Raw genomic sequence first — 24,304 nt, 5'->3', positions numbered from 1 at the left:
TTTGTTGAGGAGTGACATTTCAGCTATGGATCATGTTAACAGTTTGGTTAACAGTCCCCATATCAGGGAGTTAACCTGTGTTATATATAGCTCAGGTTATATATACATACTAGAGGTGTCAGTGACGGTACCTGCTCACCAACCACTGCCTGTAGTGAACTAAGTTGATTATAGACCTGTTTCAAAGGACAGCAGCAGGGCCATCTTTTTTTTTTTTTTTCCATATAATCCTGCACTGTCCATCCAGCCATCCATAGCCGACTGAGCCTGCGATAGATACTGACCTAAGTGCAGCCAACTGATAGCACCATAGTCTATGATCTGAAGCAAAGAGATGAGAAAAAAAGAAATTTCTTCAGAATTTGGTGAAAGAAACCAAGATACTGGGGAGACTGCGGCTGGAGTAAAATCAGAACTGGAGAGACCCAAAGGCTATTCATTCACTGAAGTTCGGAGTGGGCAGAAAGAGTAAGTAAGAGGAAGAAGCTGGTCCATGAATAGTGAGTAGAGGAATGACAGAGAGAAACTGATTCCTCTAGAAAAATATTTGTCCCATGAGAGACAAGTGGCAAAAGTAGGAGCTTGGACAGCAATATTAATTGTCAGTGATTTTCCAGTGGCAAGACAATGAGCACCCTCAGGATAACTTCTATTCCTTTCACATTAGAACAACGTCAGGAAGTCTAAATGGCTGAAATTACACTTTTGGGACAGAGTTCAGTTCTTATATTCTCTGTACGAATCTTCTTTAGGAGACAAACTATAAATTCAATCCAAGCTAGCTGAGTGGGTCTCTACTGCTTGTAGACAAGAGGGCTTAATTAAAACACATTATCCCCTCAAGGATAAAGTAAGCTAAAAAGGAGATACTGTGTTGAGTTCAGCTACCAGGGTAAATAAATTATTATATATAAAAACAAATCTGTTTGCTACCTTTAAATGTCTTTAATTGTCATAATTATAGCATGCCTATCTCAACACAGATGCATATGATATATTCTTAGAAAAATTGTCACAACTGTTCATACTTACACTCAAGTGTTATATTTGTATGCCGTATACCATACACATATACATGAAATGTATTTATACACACCTAACTAAATATCTGTAGTAAGACACCAATTATAAAAATGTACAAACAAAATTATATGACTTCCTTACAACTCTGTGTGCATGCCAGGAACACTGAGATGATGGTCTTGATATAATTATTGTCACTTTTCCCACAGCCTCACAGTGTATCACTGGGTAGATAAATGAGATTAAGCAAATCTATGCTCGAGAACTCCATCTTTTGAGTTTTATCCATATTCTTTTATTCTGTTATCCACTCTCTTCTGTTTTCCTCACTGTGCTTTCTCCATTCTCTCTTCTGGTTCAAACAAAACTATAAACACTGTAGTCAAACAAGTGCTACAACAATTATCTGTGCCAGTTTTCATAGGCTAAAAATACGTACTCTTCTAGAATGTTACCGTTTGGGACAAGGGTAAGGTAGCTGAACTAGCATTCCCCTTCTCCTAGAAGGAAAGCTCTTGGTTTTTCATTTTCCACTTGGCCTAAACTCAGTGAACTACTTCAGCCTAGGAGGAGGTGAGAAAGAAATTAGGAGAAGACAAGAAGTGATTTTAACTAGTGAAGGGAAAGGGATAAGTAGGTTTCATATATACCCATCTCTCTCCATTCCATGCAAGGGAGGCTGCAGGAGGGACTGTGCCGGGTTAAAACTTGTCTAAGAGCATTTATAACAACAGAGTAGGACTGTCTTCCTTCCATATCTCAGCTGGGCTCTGATGGTGGAAAGTGGAACAGAAGGTGAAAGGAGAAGGAAGGAGAGATCACCTCGCTGTTCAGGCCTTGGTGACAAGGAACTAAAGGAAATGTACATATAGTTAATTATAGGTATACTCTAAACAGTGAGTTGTTTCCCTCATGGAATAGCAAAAATTGCAATGAAAAATTATACCTTTTTGTCTAAGGGACAGGAATTTGTTTCCAGACATAATTTTTTCAACAGCAAAGATAACTTTTTGAAGAAAATGAAGGCAGTATTTTAAAATACTAATTGCATTATTCAAAACTCATTTAATTTTACTGTAGTAGAGGAAAGCTTACCAAAGGGGTTATGAATCAATAATGTTCTGATAAACACCAACTTACTAAGGTAGGTGTTATAAAATATATTGTCTGGTTTCCAAGAGAATATATTTATGTTAAAGCATCTAACATACTTTAAAAAATAACATGGATCATAATGTGACAACATATATACATAATATGAATTACACAAATCAATAAAAGCAGCAGAAATAGATACATCAGCTCTACCCTTCTGACACACATTATACGACCTACATAATAAAAGTAGACTGAAGGCATCATATCATTTTGGGATTTATTAATGCATTTCTTAATGTTTTTTATACACACACATACACACACCCCTTATAAATTCATTTTAGCTGTACACCTAGAGGGTTGATATAATGTGGTAAAAAAAAACCAAACAACCAAGGCTAAACCTTTGTTTGCCTCCTTTAATAGTGAAGATAATAATGAATGCTTGGTAAGCAATTTCATTTTAAAGAAAACCAACTGAGTCACAGAGGACAGATACTGCAGTTTCTATAACTATCCAATTTCTGCATAGTGCCTAGAAGCAGCTAGACATTCTAGCCAACAGCATTTTACATCTACCTGGATTAATAGGATATGTTACTAAGATATTATCCCTGCTTCACAACAACTTGGACAACATCCAAGTTTGAAGAAATAAAAACACGAGGTAGAAGAAAAAGGAGATAGGCTGGAGCCAGAAACACTGATGGCAGAAACATCAAGATACCAGGTCCAACTTCAAGAAAACACAAACCAATTTTTCTTAGTTAGAATATGAGCCAAAACAAACAGGGGGCAGGTACACGGAGTCCTATTACTATAGAAGCACCTTCCATGTTACAGTTCACTTTACGCAGAAAACTGCAAATAAATAATGATAAGACATCACAGCATGTCTGATAATCTCTGACAACAATTCTAACACTGTCATTGTAGCCACCGGAGAAACCTGCACACACTGAGCCCTGACCCACCGAACCTTTTATCTGCCTGTGTACTCTCCACAGGCCAAGCAAATAAAGGCCAAATGATCATTTACACATGAATCAACTTTCTTTGCAGCACAGGCACCAAGAGACGTTTCTTTTCTCTGTTACTGAGAGAAAGGCAGCCAGGTCTAAGCTTGTCTCACTAGAAATCATACAAGTGAAACAGTGATTTGCAGGAAGATGGCAGATCGGCAAAGGGAAGCTGTTCTGAATGCGTGATAAAAATGGCAGCCACAGAGGACTGGATGAATATTCAGTTTGAAAACAGGCCTGACAGTAACAATGAGTCTTTATCCTATTCAAAATAGGGAGTGTCATACAAACTGAAATGGAGATACAATCCTGATAGAAGATTACATAAGATACCTGGGTGGATATCCTTAAAGACTTCAACCTTCATTTCAATAAATGTACACTCAGGGGTCTTTTGCACCTAGATCTTATTCAGAGTCCATCTAGTTATTTCATGTGAGTGACATGTAGATGGTATGTTGCCCGCTTTGATGATGAGAAATAAACCAGTCAGGATGATTAAAAAAAGGCCTGTTCCTTAAAAACAGGGTACACATTTTATACCACGGAACTTGTAAAGGGGGGAAAAAAGTATTTTTCTTCAACCCAGACCCCTTGGTGCTTAGGTCAACTTTTACAAATTCACTAAACATCAAAATGTTTAGTGTTACATTAAATGTTAAATGTTACAATATCAAAATATTGCTATAGCCTTTCTTATAGGAACATAATAATGAACAATACTTGTCCTGGCTCATTTAACATGGGGATGGAGATTTATTATTAAATTTGTGTTAATAGGCCATTCCAAAGATGATTATATAATCTTCTAACAAATGACAGGTACTAACGAAATCAATACAACTCATTTTTATTCCCTTATTACCACTTCTATAGCTTTGTGTTTGCCACATGCCATCTGTGCCCTGGGATGCTTACCTTCTGACTCAACAATGTCTATCCCTGATTTTCTACAAATTTGGTTTACAACTCATGTTCAGGAACCGTTAGCGTAAAGTTCAGTTTTAGTGTGGTGCTTCGATTCAGAAGACCATAAGTAGACGCTGCGATGTATGTGGACTCTCAATACACAGTGACAGGCTAAAATCTTTTTTTTTTTTTTTGATAGGCTAAAATCTTAAAAAGTAAATTTTATTCATGAGTTGTAAATATAAGAAATGTGGTATAATTTGTGGCTAATAAAAAGAAATATTGAAGTTTTATTCCTGTAGAGTGCAGAAATGGATCCATAAACTCCATGCCACAATCCATACTCTTAAGACAATGCCAAAAATAATAAGTGTTACAGGATTAAGTCATATCAGTTCCTGGTGATGAGCTGCATATTTCAAAAATCCTGGCAGTGAGTAGTTTTTTTTTTTTTTTTTAGTTTTTTTTTATATTACTTGTTTCTACCTTTTATGTTGTTGTTGTTGTTGTTGTTGTTGTTGTTGTTTTTCTCCAAACCCTTTCAGCTGCTTCCCTTACCTCCTTTCTCCTTGAGGTTAACCTGGATTAATAGGATATGTTACTAAGATATTATCCCTGCTTCACAACAACTTGGAAACCCTCTTTTGCCCCACCTCTCTTTTCAATTGCCTATTCATTTCTCTACAGTCTGGCTGTTTAGTAGTTTTTGAAGTCAAAATTAGCCTTTTCCTTAGAGTGAAAGCTCTTAATGGGTAAGAATCATACCTACCAGTTTTACATATCTACAACCTCTTTCAGAGTCTAAGATAGCATTGGCCATCAGGATATTTTTGAGAACTCTCAATAAAATGGGTTCTCCAACATAACAAAGGCCATACAGGACAAGCCCACGGATATTATCAAACTCAATGGTGATATGCTGAAATCTTTTCCTGTAAGACCTGAACAAGACAAGGATGCCCATTCTTGACATTTTAGTCAACAATGTACTGGAAGTACCAGATTAACTAAGCAAGAAAAAAGACATAAATCATCCGAATTACAAATTAATTTGTTTCTATTTTCAGATGACATGATTATATACATAGAAAACCCTAAAGATTCCACCGAAAAACCACTAAACTAAATACTGAATGCAGTAAAGTTGCAGGATACAAAATCAATACACAAATATCAGTTGTGTTTCTATAAACTAACCACAAATTATCAGGAAGAGAAATTTAAAGAACAATCTCATTTATAATAGCATCAAAAGGAATAAAATACTTAGGAATAAATTTAACCAGAAGGTGAAAGATCTATACAGTAAAAATTATGAGGTATGACGAAAGAAACTGAAGACACAGATAAATGAAAAAATATTGTGTTCATGAATGAGAAGAATTTCTATTGTAAAAGGGTCCACACTACCCAAAGCAATTGACAGATTTAATATAATTCCTTTTATATTGAAATTTTATAAAAATTTCAATGGCATTTTCCACAGATTTAAAAGAAACAATCCTAAATGTTGTATGGAACCAAAAAGAATGAAAAGCCCATACAAACTTGAAAGAGAACAAAGCTGTAGGCATCATACTTCCTGATTTTGAAGTATATTACAAACCTATCATCATCAAAACTGTAAGGTACTGGCCTAAGAAAAGACATACAGATCAGTGAAACAGAATAGAAAGCCCACAAATAAGCTCATGCATATATGTCAACTGATTTTTGACAAAAGAGCCATGAATATACAATGGTGAAAGGATAGTCTTCAGTAAATGGTGGTGGAAAGAGTGTAAACCATTATCTCAAAAAGTTATCTGTAATCCCAGGATTACTGCAACATTTTCACAACAGCCAAGGCATAGAAACTACTAAAGTGTTCAGAAACAGGTAAATATATCAAGGAAATGTCATATATATACAATGTGACAGTATTCAGCCTCAGAAAAGAAGGATCATGCCACCTGTGACAATATGGATGAACCTGGAGGGTATTACACTAAGTGAAATAAGCTAGTCGGAGAAAAACAAACTGCATGGTATCACTTACATGTGGAATCTTTAAAAAAGAAAGAAAGAAAGAAAGAAAGAAAGAAAGAAAGAAAGAAAGAAAGAAAGAGGTTGAGTTGCCAGAGGCTGGGGGAGTAGGTAGGTAAGAAATAGAGGGAGGATTTGGTAAAAGAATACCACATAAAAAAAACAACAAAAAGCCTCTTGAGAGGTGCCTACTGTTGAGGGCTCTTCAGGATATAGTTTTGAATGTCAAATCACAATTTATCTAATAATATTCATTCTTATATTAAGCCAATGCAAAGGTAAATTCATAAAAATAGCTCTTGGACATGTAAAGGCAAATTTCATGACCACTAGACATGACAACCTGAAATATCACTTTTGGTGACCTCAAAGACATAAAGTTTGGATGTAGGAGGAGCAAAGAAATTCAGAATGTTCATGACTGTATACTTAATTTTATGAAATCTCTGATGAACAATCTCAGGTACTAAATTTCTCTTTATATTGTTTTCTCACAAGGAGATTTATTTTTGCCTTCTTTTTTTTGGTTAGGAAAAAATTACTCTAATTTGAAAAGTGACACAAAGACATTGTGCTGACTTGATGTTATTTTATTTGTGAGGCATAAAGGACTATGAACTATAAATGTAAAACAAGTGCATCTCCCCATACATAGGGATAACAAAAGACCAGGGATAGGATGTTGGCTGACAGAAACTTTTAAAAAAGCAACATGGGGGAAGAAAGCAGGAGCTTCCCAAAGTACAAAACAAAGCCAGACAGAAAAGAATGTGTAAATTTGAATCAATTTAATTCAATGTATTTAAGGTGCTATTTAATAGTTTGTGGGATTTTTTTGTTGTTGTTTGTTTTTCTGAGTTTTAGGAACAGAGGACAGCATTAGCATATAAACCTAGGGATATTCCCCAACTTCATTATGTATTTTGTTCTTTGGCACCATTACATTTAGTAAGACCGTTGTCGTCTTATCAAAGTCTTCCCTCCTTGTCTTATCATTCATCCTGTTCCCTCCTTATTGATCATCAGACGATGAAAGAGACAATGGATAGCTTTAAGAGTGTCAATATATAACGCAGACATTGCATCTACTCAATCTACCAGGTCTGTCGATCTGCCATGGGGGAAACTGGACTGGTCTATAATTTGATGCTCACAAAAGCCAGCTGATAATTGCAGAGAAATTTGTGATCCTCAAATGTTTCAATAATGATTTTGGATAATACTGGTACTTTCTGAAGTATCTAAAATAACTTGATGGGACTATAACTCCGAAAGTCATCCTAATTTGCATCTTGGAAGTAGAGCACCAAATGTGCTTTCCTGCTTCTGGTTTTCCTTATTACTGCTGTGCTAGCAACATAAAAAAAAAATGAAATGAAAAACCACTCTGCCAAAGTGAGTAGCTTTGCTCCTTAGAGCTGTGAACGCATGAACAAAATATCAAGCACACACAAAGAGTTACCTTTTAAAAAGGTCAATAAGCTCAACAATTGAAGGATATAGTTTCCAGACAATTATACCATAACACTAAAATGGTAAAACTATGGTCATGGAAGTGGGAAGAACTATTTAGAACCTGGGAACATCTCTTCTTCATACTTGACTGCCAAAAGGTCTGAGAAACTCTTTTTTCCAAGTCTGAATGGGGCTGACTAGAAAAAAACCTTGTTTTGGCAAAGGGCTATTTAGTCATTGGGAAAAGAAGGCATATAACAGAGTTTCTACATTTATAAGGCAACATTAAGCTGTGAATTCTTTAAAATGTTATTAAAATTCTCTAACAGAGAAATCAAAGGAAAGAGAACTTGCTTCTGACTTTATGTGTTCATTGTTGGGGCCACTGAAACACTGCCCATCAGGGCAGCGCACAGCGGATCTGAATCCCTTGCGTGACATCTGCATTGGTTAGAAGCGGCTAAGTTGGAGGCGGTACACGGCCCGCGTTAGTCAATGATGAGTTTTATAGATCCTTCTAGTCAAATACCTTCTAGTTCATGTTACAAGTCTCATGCGCTGGTGAAAGAAAAAATTTAAAGTCATGCATTTGCTGTTTTTCTATCTTGCCATGAAATCTCTCTCTGATCTCTAGAATATTTCCTAAAATAAGTGTTCGAAGATAAAAACAGAGCATGGTTCAATGTCAGAATTTTACCTGCATTTTTCCTTCCCAAACCTATTCCTCTCAGTAAATCACACTGCCCAGACGTTTAAGCTGAAAATCTAGGAATCACCCTTCATCCTTCCCATCCTCTCACTTCCCGTATCTATAGGATTAAGGCACGTTGGGCACTTCTTCCTATCTCTACTGCTACCATCATTCAAGCCACTAATCTCCTGCCTAGGCTACTGCAAGAGCTTCCAAAGTAAGCAGCTGCTTACAGTCCTGCTACACTACCAACCCATTTGCTCTCTACAAATTAGATCCTATCTCTCTCCAACTTGAGAACCTCCAGTGGCATCCTGCTACACTCAGAATAAAAAAGAAATTCAGACTCTAGGTCTACAAGTTCCTGAAAAATCTGGCCCTTGCCTTTATCACCTCCTTGCTCTACATGCTGCAGCAACACTCGCCTTCTTCCTGTCCCTTTCTGTTTCCTTGGTCTGTGCGGAGTAAATCCGTGGATCTTCAAGGCTGATGTAAATTAAGCAGCCTTTTTGAGGGTCCAGGAAATATACTTAGCAGAATTCAGGGCCACACATCATGTCTGATAGTTTCATTTAGAAATGCCCTCAATGTCAAGTATAGGAAGAACCCCAGATTATTTTAAATCCCACAAAATGAATATCCACACAGGAATTATGTGAAGTACTATTTCATTCATTATTTGTTGTCTTTGGTTATATATAATGAGTAATGTGAGATTATAAACATAATAGGTCTTACATATTTTTCTAAATGGGTAAAAATCATGAGTTTAGGAAGGGACAGATTTCTCAAGGACTACAGGCTTCTGTTTATATGTAAGAATGAAATTGTGATTAACTTCACAATGCTTAGAAGTTCCACATTACCTTTTTTTTTTAATTTTGAGGAATCTTTTTTTTTTTTTAAGATTTATTTATCCATGATAGACTGAGAGAGAAAGAGAGAGAGAGAGAGAGGCAGAGACACAGGCAGAGGGAGAAGCAGGCTCCATACAGGGAGCCTGACGCGGAACTCGATCCCGGGTCTCCAGGATCACGCCCTGGGCCAAAGGCAGGCGCTAAACCGCTGAGCCACCCAGGGATCCCTCCACATTACTTTCATTTACTGTTGTATTATCTAAAATAATTGTACTAGGGACACCTGAGGGGCTCAGTGGTTGAGTGTCTGCCTTTGGCTCAGGGCATGATCGGGTCCTGGGATCGAGTCCCAGAACAGGCTCACCACAGGGAGCCTGCTTCTCCCTCTGCCCATGTCTCTGCCTCTCTCTCCCTGTGTTTCTCATGAATAAATAAATAAAATCTTAAAAAAAAGGAAAAAATAAAATAATTGTACTAATGTTTTTTTCTTGAGGTTTTGTAAAGTGCTTTACAAGAGGAAAATGATTTCCTTTTGGTTCCTCACAGGAGCATCCTGAATGCCACTGTTTGAAGACTTTCATTGTGATACACAAAACGCTGACACTGATTATACATGTGAAAATGATGAATTGTTTTACTCATTAGTATGGGAAGCATTATAAACCCTTAAAACCAGACATTTTGCATGGATTTCATCTGACAGGACACTGGTAATTTCAAGCCCTCCAGAATCTTGAAGAAGCCAAATTAGTCTAAGAAAATAAATATGGACTGTCATCATTACTGTTATGTCAATCGTTATGGAGTAATAATTGTCACTAATGATTTTACTATTAGTTCTGTAGTCAACTAAATTAAAATATGGAATATAAAGAATCATAATAGAGAAATAGAAACTCCAGTATTAGTTTTTTTTTTGTTAAGAATAAAGATAAAAATTCAAATGTAAAAAAAAAATTTGGAGTATAAAGTAAACCAAAGTAGAATTACAATGTTAATTGAGAATCCATTCTGAATGGCAAATAATAAGAGCTCCTCTCCTTGAAAGGACTCATCTCCTTAAAAACCTTTATGTGTAATTGAAGTCATCCCCAAATTTGATTAATAAAAAGTAGGATTTACAACTCTAATCAGAAGCTGAAAATACAATCAGACTTTGTATCGTATTAAGAAATAAAGCAAAATTTGTTTTATAGAAACAATTTTTGGAAATGTGGCAGGTGTTTCTTTCCAGAACTTTTTAGGTGACTTTGCAATTTTTCAAACAAGATTATACTAAGAGACTAAAGCTGAGGAAAATACCTATTTATTTATTTAAGATTTATTTATCTTAGAAAGAGAGTGAGAGCGAGAGAGCACACATGAGTGGGAGGGGCAGAGGGAAGCTGGACAATGGGGCTCAATCTCCCAACTCTAAGATCCTGACCTGAGCTAAAACCAAGAATTGGATGCTTAACCGACTGAGCCACCTAAAGACCTCCAAAAAATACTTCTTTAATGTATGGACTCTCTTAAAATTTTTAGATTTAGTGTTTGGTAGCTGAGACCAGGAGTCATTTAAACTTCAATTTTAAATGGGAGGAAAGAAAAGAACTATCTTGGAAAAGAATCAAGGTGTAAGGTAGTACGAAGAAACATAGAAATGTTAGAGATATAATTAAGCTCAAGATTTCAATGGAAAGATCTGGTAAGCACACAGGCACAGTAGGAAACAATGGCTAAGGAGACAGTAATTCTGAGGAAGAGTCAAGGGAGTCTTGCTCAGAATCAGTTTATTTTACTTCCCTTCCACAGGTGGGTCTAAGTCATGTGGAGAATTACCTCTAAATCTTAAATGAATATTTTATTATGCCGCTATCAATTGTTGGTCTTCTAAATAACACAGTATGTTTATATGTGAAAAATCAGTTGTTCCATGTCTCTTCTTGGTTCTGGCTTGGGCATGATAATGTTCACTACTTTTAAAATAATGGGAAAAGAACAATAGGCACGAAAGAGTCAACTGCATTTTTAGGCAGTGGTTTCAGAAAAAGGAGCGACAAAAACACTGTATGCATCACTGATATTCTAGTGCATAGAGAGCATTTCTTAAGATGATGAGGAAAAGAAGAAAAAACAAGGATACTGGGTAAGGAATACTTTAAAACACAATGACCACAAAATTTAGCACAGAACTAAACTGCGCTTAAATTTGAAGAAAAGAGAATTTTAAAATCTCCTTATTTATATTTAAACTAGGATTGCAAGCATGATCTGGGCATTAGCTTTTATTCATCTTTAAATAATTAAGAAAACTATAGAAAATAAAAATCTGATTTGACTCTCTTAATCACATTACCAGAAGCAGCTTATTCTTTGACTACAGAAGTTATCCTTAGTCTTTTTCATTTCTACTAGGTCTGTCATTTTAGCCACTGCAGAAACCAAACCAAATCAAAGCACAATTCATTTCGTTCACTAATACCATACACATGAAACATATTTGTCTCTAGATACTGAAATGTAAGACTTTTCTAGTATAACCTGATAAAGAAAAGGTTTCCAAAAGTTAAAAGATTATCTTTCATTTTCTTCTTGTGCCATTAAGTTTTTCTACTTTATGATCTGGGTGTACACAGCCAGTAGAATTACATTTTAAGTGTGAGGGAGTTTTAAAGAAAATATATTAATATGGAATGTTTTTAAGTAGGACTGTTCTCTGACACTGATGGTTTTGTTTTGGGATACAGAATATAAAACCATTTCCTCAAGATATTTTGTGTTCAGCATAAAATATTTAAAATGTCTCATTTCCAAGAGATCTGGTGGGAGTTCATGACAGATGTGTTATTTCTTTCTTTTTTTTTTTTAACAGCATTATTTTGTCTAATTAGCACTGATGATTTACCCATGGCAGTATGAACTTATTGAGAGGAAAGAAAAGTAGACCAGCTTCTTTGGAGAAAAGAACAGACTGGGTAAGATGGAAGAGAGGCACTTTTTTTTTTATAGGTATTTTGCAGCAAATGCCCACAAACAGCCCACAGAGAGTTCATTTATTTATGCATCACCATATGATCAATCTGATTGTCTTTAGTCTCAAGTAGAGAAAGCCCCGGTACAAAGCATTCTCCAGGTGTTAGTTTAGGTTTGTCATTATTTCCTATTTATAGACTCTGTCTAGTAAAGGAAGACAAATTACTGTAAGTGGGGGTAAATGTGATTAAATGAGTCCTCTGAAGATAAGAGGGTACATGGACAAGGGTCATTAACACAAGTGACCTCCCTTTGCCCAGACCATATTTTTACTGTGTGGATTTGAGGGGGGGGGGGACACAGAGCAAGAATAATTTCTACTCCATATAGCCAAAGAAAAAGATATTCTTTTATCCTAATGAGCATTTTCATACTTTTGGCAGCATTTTAATAACCCACTGATAGGGCCAAAATAGTCTCAGAATACACTGAGAACAATACTGGTGAAATCATTCTTCCCAAAGAGACTAATCGGGAATACTGAAGAAACGTAGTTACAATCAGACAAGATATAAGGGCTAGGATGTAAATCAGCAGATACCGAGATCTTCTGATCAAATGAAAAGTTTCAATTTGTAAAGTTTCAATGAAAACATCTACACTCTTTCTTCCACCTGATTGTAGCCCCATATGGCAAGGTCAGCCCTTTCAGTGAACAAACAGCTCAGTCGCCTCCAGTGTAGCTGTTATCTTCCTCAACAAGGGGAGACATTTGGCACAGCCTAAAGCTGGGGCATGAACCCTGGCTAAGCTTAAGACATTTATCTGACAGCATCAGCTGACACTCCACAAACACATTTGCTCTCCACGACCTCAGAGCATTCGTGATTAATCAAAAATGTATCTTGGATCTTGAGAACAAGCTACAACCAGGCACACACAAAAAAGAATATGCTCTCGATCTCGCTTATCGACTCAAGAGGTATATTGAATTTAGAAATAGCAAATAGAATAAAATGATCAATATGTTCTCACTTGTCCAGGGAAGAGCAAACTTTATCCCTCAAGCAAAAGACATTGATCATGTAAATGTTTCAGAACTGCTTTCAAACTGAAGAATGTAAAATGCACATGGCTTACTGGGGGTGGGGAAGGAGGCCCGACCAAAGATGAGCTTGGGCTTCGACTTAAAAAAAAAAAAAAAAAAAAAAATCTATAGCTTAACAACAGAAAATATATGTTTGCACGTAGTGTGTTTTACTTTTAAAAACCTGTGTGTTCCACTTGAAATCTGTTTTGGTAACATGTTGCCAAGTGTTCTTAACAAAACATTATAAAAGAGACTTTAAGACTTAATGAAGGAACATTATTTGTGCAGAGAAAACTCCCTGTCTCAATTTAAATGAGACATGGTTATAACATATCCCCTATGCACTATTTGCAATTTATAATTTATGTCTCTTGGTTAGAACTCACTCTTTTCTGCAGTCGTCTGCTAAGTAATATGATTAGCATGCGAATATTGTAATATTCTGCTTCCCAACACAGTATAAATTAGTATATTTTTATTTTCCTTCATATTTTTCACTTTTAATAACAATACTGAACTCTAATTAAAGCAAAGGGAAACTGAAGTCATATGCCCCACCCTTGATAATACAAAAATGATTATTATTAAAAAAAAATCTCTACAATTGAACTTATTAAATCCCATTCTTGCCTGGTTACCCACTGGTTAGGTTACAAGTTGTTCACAATCCTACGGCAGATCGTTCCACTAAAGAAAAACTACATGTCCTGGTCCCTGTTGGCATGGCGAGCAAACTTTCATAGCATGTGCTCCCTCTATAAAATGGTGGTACTAATTAGAAGATATAAACTCATGCTGAGACATGATATGAATCGGCTTTATGCATCTAGTGAGCTCACAGCAGTACTAGATTTATACTGTTGTTGCCTTAAACTAACACTAAACAGAAAATTCAACTTCTAAATTTGTACCATAAGAAAGCAAAAGTGATTTGAGTTGAAAAAACAAAACCTCAGCCCCTCATTTTAGGTTTCACTTCGAAAATGTTTCCTGTGCACTTAGAGGTTGCCCAGCACTTCTCTCCCATATGTTTACCTAACTTAAATTCTTCAGACATGAATTGCAAGTACCAGATAGCACAGCTGTATGTTTTGACATCCATGGTGAAAATGAGCAGAAAATCTAACTGTTCCATATCAAGAAGTATTTTTACTAGTGCTAATGTGCCTTAAATACCTTGTTCCACAGATGAGTGGCCTGGCACCTGCTGCATGAGAAATAGCCAATTACTGTTCAGTGTCTCTAATTTTCTGATTCAATTAGCATGCTTCAGAGCTTTCCAGTTTAATTGCAAACTACTTCACAGTTAGCTCTCTGATTAATCATTGCCCATCTGCAAGCCATCGGAAAACTTAGTGGAACAAATTTGTGTACTTTGGAATGCTGGGAGCTTAGCAAATCAAACTTGTTTTGGTATATAAAGCTTTAATTTTGTTTGCCCTTTTCAGCTGCACTTGTAAGAAGCTCTGTACTGATTAAACAGGAAGTCCGGACAATAATATGCTACATTATGCATATAATTACTGTAAATACAACCGAGATTGTAGAAACATCATTTAAGGTTAGGCACTAACATGAATGGAGAAGGAGGTCAAGAAAACACATTTGGAATCAATTTCTTTCCATTATGACCAAATGTAAGTATCAAGGAAAAAAAAAAAAAGCTGTGTGACACACAGTGATGTCATTACAGCACCTGTTCCCCTGAAGGCATTTTAAATTCTGGCTTTTCATGTATTCATAAAATCTTTCTTGTTATTTAATTAGTAGAGTACTAAGTTTTATAAGCTTTGTTTACAAAACATATATTAGGGATTTTAAAGCAAACTGGCATCACATTGTTTATGCTTCATTTTCCAAGCTTTCTTGCTGGTCCACTGAACGTATGAATGATAGTGTCAGAAAACAAAACTGTTTTAATCGAGCTTTGAGTGGAATTTAGATTATTTCTTAACCCACAATCATGACTTCTTCATTTCTGAACAATGAAACATGAATTGCATATTTTGTGCGCTCCTATGAACAAATACTATGGGGAGGATTCCGCAGGAAAGCAACTCTAAGAAACGAACTCTCCAACTTTCCCACTCTCAGTTGCTCTGCTTCACATTTTTCACAACTTGAAGTTATTCTAATATAATTTTGTAAAGCATCCAAATATGGATACTATCTAAGAGCTTGTATTTCCAAGACCAAATTGTAAGCCCAGGAGGGCAGGGACTGTGTATCCAGATCCCGCTGTAGCTCAGGGCACCAGGGAGGGCCTGCACATCCTTGGTGCTCAATTAAAAATGGAAGCAGAATGACTTCTGAATTGTCCATGTCACGTCGCAGTGTCAGCTTGGACACTGCGTTCCCCTATAACCTCAAGAGGATGCAGTCATGCCATCTCATTAAGATGTTGACAAGCAGCGACACTTTATAAATATTTGGCTGAGAGAATAATACAGAGAGAAGACTGCTTTGCTAACTGGGATGTCCCATAACGACGTGCTGTCAACAACAAAGAACAAGAAGCAGAATCTTCCCCATCTTTCGTGAAAATCCTGAACACGTTATGGAAAGCTGAAAGCTAAAACCCAACTGATAACTCTAAAAATAGCATTAACAAGGGGGGTAAGAATGGTTTCTGGAAATTGCACAAGACAAAGAAGTTCACTGAAAAACCTTTTATGGGTAGAGCCAGTCAGGGTGGAGTGACTTTCTGATTCTGTTCACAGGAGACACATATCCCGCGAGCCCTCTGGTAGTTCCTCTTCTTTGTGCCTCCACTTCAGGCCTCTCTGAACGCCACAGGCCCCGATGCAGGAAATGCTGAGAAGGCGTAATCTGATCGGAGCAGTGCAGGCAAGTGAGCAGGCGCGCTGCCACACTGTGCTGCCCACGAGCCAGGGGGGGGGGCTCGCTGGAATCCCCACGAAGATCAAATTACAAAATAATCAAGCTTCGCTTTGCCAGCCGGGCACGAGAGGCACTGTGAGGTCATGACATAAATCGGGGACTAGCATGGGCAAAACTGGGCAGTTGAAAATAACATTTTTTTTGGGGGGGTACACACTTACAGCATGGTTCTCTGTGGAAAATAAACTGTTAATGATGTTCAGTTTTTTAACTCGGGAAAGGGCAAATGGCTCTCCCCACACAAGCTCCCACCAATTGAGCCTTATGTTTAGAGATAAGCAATTAAACGCCACACATCAAAGAGAAACAAAGAGCTGTCCAAAATGGATGTTCGCCAAGAAGAGACCAAACTGGGCCTTGTTCCCTGTCCTGGGGTTTTCATTCCTACCTCTACCTCTTACCTACTGTGTAGCCGAATGTCACTGTGTATCAGAGAGTAATGATGAAACAACCGAGTGGATAATGAATGAAAATGATTGCAAAGCACACTGAAAATGCTTAAAGGGCCCAAAGATGATTTGAGAGGGTAGCACATCTTGGGCCAAGAGAGCCATTTCCGAAAAGAATCTGTTTATACAAGAAGAGCAGAATATTCTTCGGGAAGCTGGCTGATACGCGGCTGCTCTGTTATGGCACCAAATCCCAGGCCATGGTATTTTACAGAGAAGTGTTAACTTTTGTATATGGTTCCCCAAATTGAACCTGCTATAGAAATAACATTTTAGTTTCTGAGAAGTTTCGACACGATTGTCTGTGTCATACTGTGTTTTCATATTTTTGAGAAACAACAAAACTACAGAGCGCAGTTAATCTTTAAAAAGAAGAAAAATATAATAATCAGGAAGGCAGGACAATAGCAGGACTTCTAGGGAACTATCGTTTGCTAAACTGGCTGGGGCAACCACAAGCAAGGTGGGTAGGAACTATCTCAAAGACAACAAACAAACAAGCAAAAACTTAAATGCCATGTAATCTAGGCTCTTTGGTAAACGAGTGTAGCAGGCATACCAGCCAATCAATGGCAAAGCATTTTGTAAATATTTCCAGCAGGGCCTTCAAAGAAACACTTTCAGATGGTTGAATGAAACTGAGGGCCATGTGTTGGTTTTTCACTTGTACCCTTGCTGCACAGATGAGTTATCATGAGTGATGCCTTCTTAGCCATAAAAGCAATATCCTATTTGCACACTACAATTCAAAGAGTGTTCTTAACTTTTAAAAGGCAAAAGAGAAGTGACTTAAAGTTCACAAGAATATTTTAAAAATGAAAATAAAGGCAAAAAGTAGTTGCTTTTACATGGGGAATCTTACAAGATACATGAAATTTAACATCTACTGTACTTTAAGCCTATATCTTATTGATAATTTAAAATTATAATTAGTGTTCTTGGGACCGAATGCTACACAGAAAACTAAATATGCACATATGTATGAGATGTGAGATGCTGCTGCAAGAGAGAAATACCCTATTTTTAAAGCAAAAAAAAAAAAAATCCTAGTGAAGTCTATCCTTTCATTTATATGTCTCATGTAAATTACACATAATTTTAAATCTTCAACACGTTGAAAATGTCCAGGTCTCATGGCACTTCTCCTTTATTATCTTCTGTTTCACTTGGCTATGGCCATGGGGATTCACTAGAGATATTTAGGGATTAAAAATGACATACTTTGAATTAAACCAAAAAATGACCACTAGAAAAAAATTAATTTTTATTTATATAATCTGGTAAAAAATATATAATTTTTCTACTCTAAAGGCATTTTCTTATGCAGTAACACCACAAAAATAGCTTAAGTTTAAAATAGTGGATTTCCCATATGGTTAGTCCACAGCAAGATAAAGTTGTAAATGAGGGGACTATGTGAAGAAAACATAAAAAAGCCTTAAGGGCACATACAAAAAATGTGATATTGCATGATTTACATACACAATTTTATTTCCCAAAATTCAAAGAGAAAAGCTTAATATGTCATAATTTAAATTGTATTTCACATCAAGTATTCCTGATTACGTATTTAACTCTAAGATGCATAACTCAATTTAGAGCATAATGTGGGAGAGGAGTTAGTAAGAATCTAACCTTTTGAATTTCTTGACTTTTTTGGGCTTGTGGTAATGTTGTATTTATAGAGATTCTACACTTTCAAATTTAAGTCTTGAAATGTCAGAAAAAATCCCAAAGCTGAGATCTCACAGAAGGTGATTTTTAACAGTCCTTAAAAGTAAAGACTTTATGATCTTCTGACAACTGGAGCTTTCACATTTTAAGATTTAAAATTTTCAGTCCTAATATTACATAAGCACACACATTGGTACACTTTTAAAGATTCCATGATCTTTGATAAACCTTGAAAGAAGAGGAAAATCAGAAAATAGAAAAAGTTATGAAATTCAGGAATATTATAGAAGTACAAGTATAAAGTAGTAAATACTTAAAAGGTCTTCTGTATTTAAATGCAGTCCTTTATAAGACTACATTTCCACTGAAAAAGAAATCACAACATCCAGTTAATTTTTTATTCTTTATAGTAATAAAAAATGGAGATCTCCTGATATTTTTGAGCTGCATCTTTTTTTTAAAGATTTATTTATTTATTTATTTATTTATTTATTTATTTATTTATTTATTTATGAGAGAGAGAGAGAGAGAGAGAGAGAGAGAGGCAGAGACACAGGAGAAGGGAGAAGCAGGTTCCATGCCAGGAGCCCGACGTGGGACTTGATCGTGGGACTTGATCGTGGGACTTGATCCTGGGACTCCAGGATCCCACCCTGGGCCAAAGACAGGCGCTAAACTGCTGAGCCACCCAGGGATCCCCCTTGAGCTGCATCCTAAATGAGGAAAATAGAGGCCCCGAGGAGCTAAATGACTTGATCAAGATCATACTGCTAGTTAGTATTAGAGTTCTATTTGGAATATACCAGGTCTCTCATTTCCAAGTTTTTTTTTTACCACTCCCATAGCTAATATTTTATACATAATTCTTGGAATTCATTAATTTTCAATATATCCTGTTACCATTTTTGTGGCCACATGTAAGTTGCAAACTACTTTTCTCATCACTTTCAATTTTCAACAAGTATTTTTCCACCACCTGCTGTGAGCCAGCTACACAAAATTACAAGGATGATAAGACATGGGTTAATCCTATTTTTTGGTATTTTTTTATTTAGCTGGGGAGAGAGGACTGGCATACAGATATTAAGGTAATATCTAATTTGACTAGAAAGGCATCAAAGTCAAATGTGACATTTAGTTTCTAATTACCAGGATTAAAGATAGGGTCTAGACTAACTGATGCCAAAGTTCCTTTCTAAAAATTATCTGAATTTCATTTTTTCCCTCTACTCTTATTATTTCTTAGATGGACTTCTTAATAAGTAGGTATCTGTGAAGACCAAAATTTCTAAATATTGAAAATGATTTCAGTGGAACACAGTGTTATGTTTATGAATAGATATGTAATGAATGAAGCCTTTTATGTGCAAATAAGTTTGTGAAATAATCGGTTTCTTTGGTATAGGCCTTTAATGTGTTAATGTGCATTGTAATTCCAAGAGGAAAATTTAATATGCAACATTTCCTATTTTTCATTAAGAAAAAAATCCCTCCCAAAGGAGCTGTTATTACTATCTCTGTATCTCACAATTAGTATTCCAAGAAGCAAAGTTTGGGTAACACTATCCTTGGACTCTTGTGATATCCTCTTAACTGGTCTTCCCCAACAACGCATCTTACATATGCACTGGCTAGTTAATCCTTCTAAAGTGTTGCCATCATCATATTTCCCTGTTTAAAAGCTTTCAGTGAGGACGCCTGGGTGGCTCAGTGGTTGAGCATCTGCCTTTGGCTCAGGTCTCCATGGGGGTGGGTGGGTGGGGGGAAGGGTCCTGGGATATAGTCCCATATCAGGCTCCCCGTAGGTAGCCTGCTTCTCCCTCTGCCTATGTCTCTGCCTCTCTCTGTGTCTCTCATGAATAAATAAATAAAATCTTTAAAAAATTAAAAAAAAAAAAAGCTTTCAGTGACTCTTCGTGGCCTACAAATTTAAGTTCAAACTCTTTAGATCTTCTAAATGTTGCTTGTTACATTCCACTTCAACTTTATATCTCACAATTTCCTTGAACAAACTCCAGCCAAAATATCACTGGATTTACCAAGCTCTTTCTGTCTTGGATCCCACTACTTTTCTTTGCCTAGAATGCCTTCCTCTCTTCACAAAATTATCAATAACTTCTCTAACAAAATCCAGTTCAGGCTTTATTGTCTCCATAAATGAAGACAGTATCCAACCTCTCACCTTGTTATCGGAATTGCTTTTTATAAAACTGTCATGATCTCTTTTTATTAGTATTTATCATTTATATGTTTATTTTATGTCTCTTTTGGCTACATTGGGTAAGCTCACCGAAGCCAGGCATAGGCCGTAGATGCCAGAATTGAGCACATTCTCTCGTACTTAATATCATTTACAATGATGGTAATGGTGAGATTATTTGTGACAAAGTGAAAAACCACAGAAAAGAGAAGGACCTAACCAGGGGCCTGAATGTTTATTTACAAACTACATATGTAGTGGTTTACAGAAATATTAACCACATTTTCCAAATGTCAAATCATTACTGCTCATGCAAGAGTTTTCAATTTTGACTGTTGACATATCCTAAATGTATAATTGAAGTATTTATTAAATATTAAAACCCTACCTAATATTAAAACTCTAGTCTTTTTAAATTTAAATACTCTTTTTTTTTTTTTTTTTAAATTTAAATACTCTTAAATAGCTTTGGCTTACTACTTATAAAGGAATAGTTTAATTTCCAAAATGATTTCTACCCCAGTGAAGAAATTTTAAATAAGAAGGGTGATCAGTAACAAATATTTTAAAAGGTCATCAATTGTAATTAATATTATATTAATTAGATAAAACTAATATAGATATTAATATATTAATTAGATAAAACTCCAAACTACTTAACAGTGTCTTAACTTTAGACTACAGTGAAACTTTTTTTCAAATATTCTTCACAATTTATTTGGTCCTGCTCAATGAAAAAATGAATGCTGCACAGTAATATTTGGCATTCAATTATAAATTATTCTTTTTTTCTTTAAAGATTTATTTATTTATTCATGAGAGAGAGACACACACACACAGGAAGAGAGAGAAGCAGTCTCCTCACAGGGAGCTGGACGTGGGACTCGATCCTGGGTCTCCAGGATCACACCCCAGGCTGAAGGCGGCACTAAACCACTGAACCACCGGGGCTGCCCCAATTATAAGTTATTTTGAAATTTGGGGCTGCCCCAATTATAAGTTATTTTGAAATTTAATGTCAAGTGACACAAGACCTTAGGGACTTTTCACCTCATGAAAGTTTGTGTTTTTATTTTATTTTATTTTATTTTATTTTATTTTATTTATTTTTAAAGATTTTATTTATCTGACAGAAAGAGAGGAAGAAAGAGCATGTAAGCACAAATGGGAGCTGCAGGCGGAGAGGAGCAGGAAGCCTGATGCAGGGCTTGATTGCAAGATCCCAGGACCCCAGGGTCATGACCTGAGCCAAAGCAGATGCTTAACCTACTGAGTCACCCAGGTACTCACATTTATGTTTTTAGATATAAATGTTCCCATTTTAGTTACTGAAACAGCTCTTGAAAAAGTTTTGATCGAGCAAAGAGTATTTTTAAAAGTAAGATATACAGTTTTAACCAGGATTAGAATGAACTATTCAAGTATAAAAATAACATTGCCCTTCCTGAATGTATGGATGTACAGTATTTATTAACACATTGCACTATATTCAATAGTTTTTGTAATTCTTATAAATGTCATTATGCTTATTGCTTGTGTTAGTGTGTGTCTACTTTCTTCCTTCTTTAAAAAACACTTATTAAGGAATTTGGAAGATACAAGTCACGACAGCAAATGATCCCAAATGGTCCCTTCATCACCATGCCCCAGGCCTAGGACGACACCTGGCACATAACAGATGACAAATATTTGTTAAGTAAATTGCTAGAATATAAGCTCCATGAGGAAAAGGAATAGATATCTAATAGTTTATTAATTAAAAATCTGGCCCTTGGATTCAGTTATGTAGTGTTTGAATTCTAGTTGCACTATTTATTAGCTCTGAGACCTCCCTAAACCTGCTTCCTCACCTGCAAAATGGAAATAGTAAAAGAATCTGCCTCCTACAGTTATTGTGAGGATTAATTCAAATAAATACTTGCACTCAGGGAGCACTCCATATACGTTAGCTGCTATTATCATCATAAACATCAACATTACCTTCTTCATTTGTCTCATTCGCCACTTATCTCCTGTTCTAAGCATGTAGCGTATGCTCAGTAAATATTTGTTAAATGAAGAAATGGATCAATGAAATGCAGCTAAATCATCACATACAAATAGGCCTGACTACCCTTAGTACACTTTTAGGCAAGATGCAGACAAATAGCAGTGAAAAAAAAAAAGTGACTCTACAAGTTCAGGTGACTGAATTAATTACTACTCTTACTTGAACCAGCTGTTGGGAGATCTAGTGACAAAGTCCCAGCCATTCTCTGGTCTTTATAGAATAGGTGTTCTAGAATAGAATAGGTGTTCCTGTTTGAACTTCTTGTAATGCCTAGCACAGAGGTTTGTTTCATTTATACTAAACGAAACCCCCAAATCCTATTTAGCAACCAACTCACATAAGGTAAAATTTGAAAACAAATGAACATAGATTATAGAATGGGTAGATGTTAGAATTCTCATAATATTTAACTACATTATCTTAACAAATCCAGTTTGCAGCATTTATATTTTTTGCAGTGTTGCTATACATTGAAGTGTCATGGTGAGAATCATTACTTCCACACTTTCTAACTTAAAACTAAAGTAAAAATTGTGTAAATAGCAACTAAAAGTTATATTTCTGTGTACCACCTACCTCATCCTGAGTGTACAAAATAAGTCTCAGATTCTGTGGCTTTGATATACTTATTTTGTCAATGACATAAATCATTCTAGATTTTGTATTCATAATATTTCACATCAGAAATGTCTTATATTAAATAGTACTGAAAGTTTTCTAATTTATTTTGAACTTCACTATGGAACGGTGCTGTCAGATTACAGAGCAGCCTTGTTATATTTAGGGCTTTTATTAGTTCTTTTTTATTATAAAAATGAGTATAAACTTCAGCAGCAAAGAGTTTAGTTTTTTTTTAATTATTAAGACAAGAATAGCAGACAATATTTTAACTGGATGAAGAAAAGAAGGAAAGGAGACCTACACAGCCATTAATCTTAAATTCTTCTATCTGTGTGCATCTGTTGCATAAATATTTTGTTTCCACTGTACTTTCCAGATTGAATATAAAATTTAAAAAACTTATAAAATATCCATAAACCTTTATCCTCTTCCTCATACTATTTCCCGCAAATGTACTGAAGAAAGACCTGCAGACTAACCAGGAGTACTTGTTAAAAATGCAGATTCTTGACCCTCACCCAGATTTACTTTTTCTCTTGGAGTGTGGCTCAGGAATCAGAGAAAGCAAGGGTGCCAAGGTGAGAGGAAAGAAAACTAACAGGTATTCCTTCTCTTATCTAAAATCTAAAAACTTCCTCCTAGTTGCTTCTTTCCTTGTCTCTTTTTATACTTTTTATACTTTAGGCTTGAAAATGGGGCTCTAATTACTTCTCAGATGCATTCCTATTCCTCTTGGGGATTCTAGAAAGCTCATGCTTAAACAACTTGGTCATTTTTATACTGGATCAGGATTGTTGAAATTCCAGACCTAAAATTTGAAACGAATACTAAGCAAACCCCAATTTTATTTTATTATTTTTAACTTTTAAAAATATTTTATTTATTTGAGAGAGAGCGTGGGGGAAGGGCAGAGGGAGAGCAGACTTCCTGCTGACGTGGGGCAGTGCGTGATCCCAGGACCCCGAGATCACGACCTGAGCTGAAGTCAGATGCTTGACTGACTGAGCCACCCAAGTGCCCCAACAAACATCAATTTTGAAACACATGTAAATCATCTCCCTCTGATATAATAATTACTATAATGGACTATTGATATATGTTAGGCACTGAGCTAATAAGGGCTTTACATTCTTGATCAGTTGCTTCTCCATACCCAAAACCCCTGAAACAAGAATACTTCCCCAAAAGCAAGAAGGGCAGAAAGGGCAGATGGCTTGATTCTGACTTTGATACTGATTTTCAATAAACGGACTTTTTATTTTTTAGCAACTGAATTGAGTCTCT

General features: G+C 36.0%; 1 protein-coding gene and 1 long non-coding RNA gene across 8 annotated transcripts in view; one reads left to right on the top strand and one right to left on the bottom strand.

The window, feature by feature from the left end:
• The window catches only part of LOC121489517, a 29,692-nt gene extending 19,281 nt beyond the window's left edge, over nucleotides 1-10,411 (top strand). The window contains exon 4 of the long non-coding RNA XR_005987352.1: nucleotides 9,627-10,411. This is a non-coding gene — a long non-coding RNA (uncharacterized LOC121489517). The remainder of the gene's footprint in view (nucleotides 1-9,626) is intronic.
• The window catches only part of FAM172A (family with sequence similarity 172 member A), a 418,896-nt gene that overhangs the window by 41,885 nt on the left and 352,707 nt on the right, over nucleotides 1-24,304 (bottom strand). The window lies entirely within an intron of this gene.

The sequence above is a fragment of the Vulpes lagopus genome, chromosome 4, assembly GCF_018345385.1.
Source record: "Vulpes lagopus strain Blue_001 chromosome 4, ASM1834538v1, whole genome shotgun sequence".
Taxonomy (NCBI): Eukaryota; Metazoa; Chordata; class Mammalia; order Carnivora; family Canidae; genus Vulpes; species Vulpes lagopus.
This window is presented reverse-complemented; position numbering and strand designations above follow the sequence as displayed.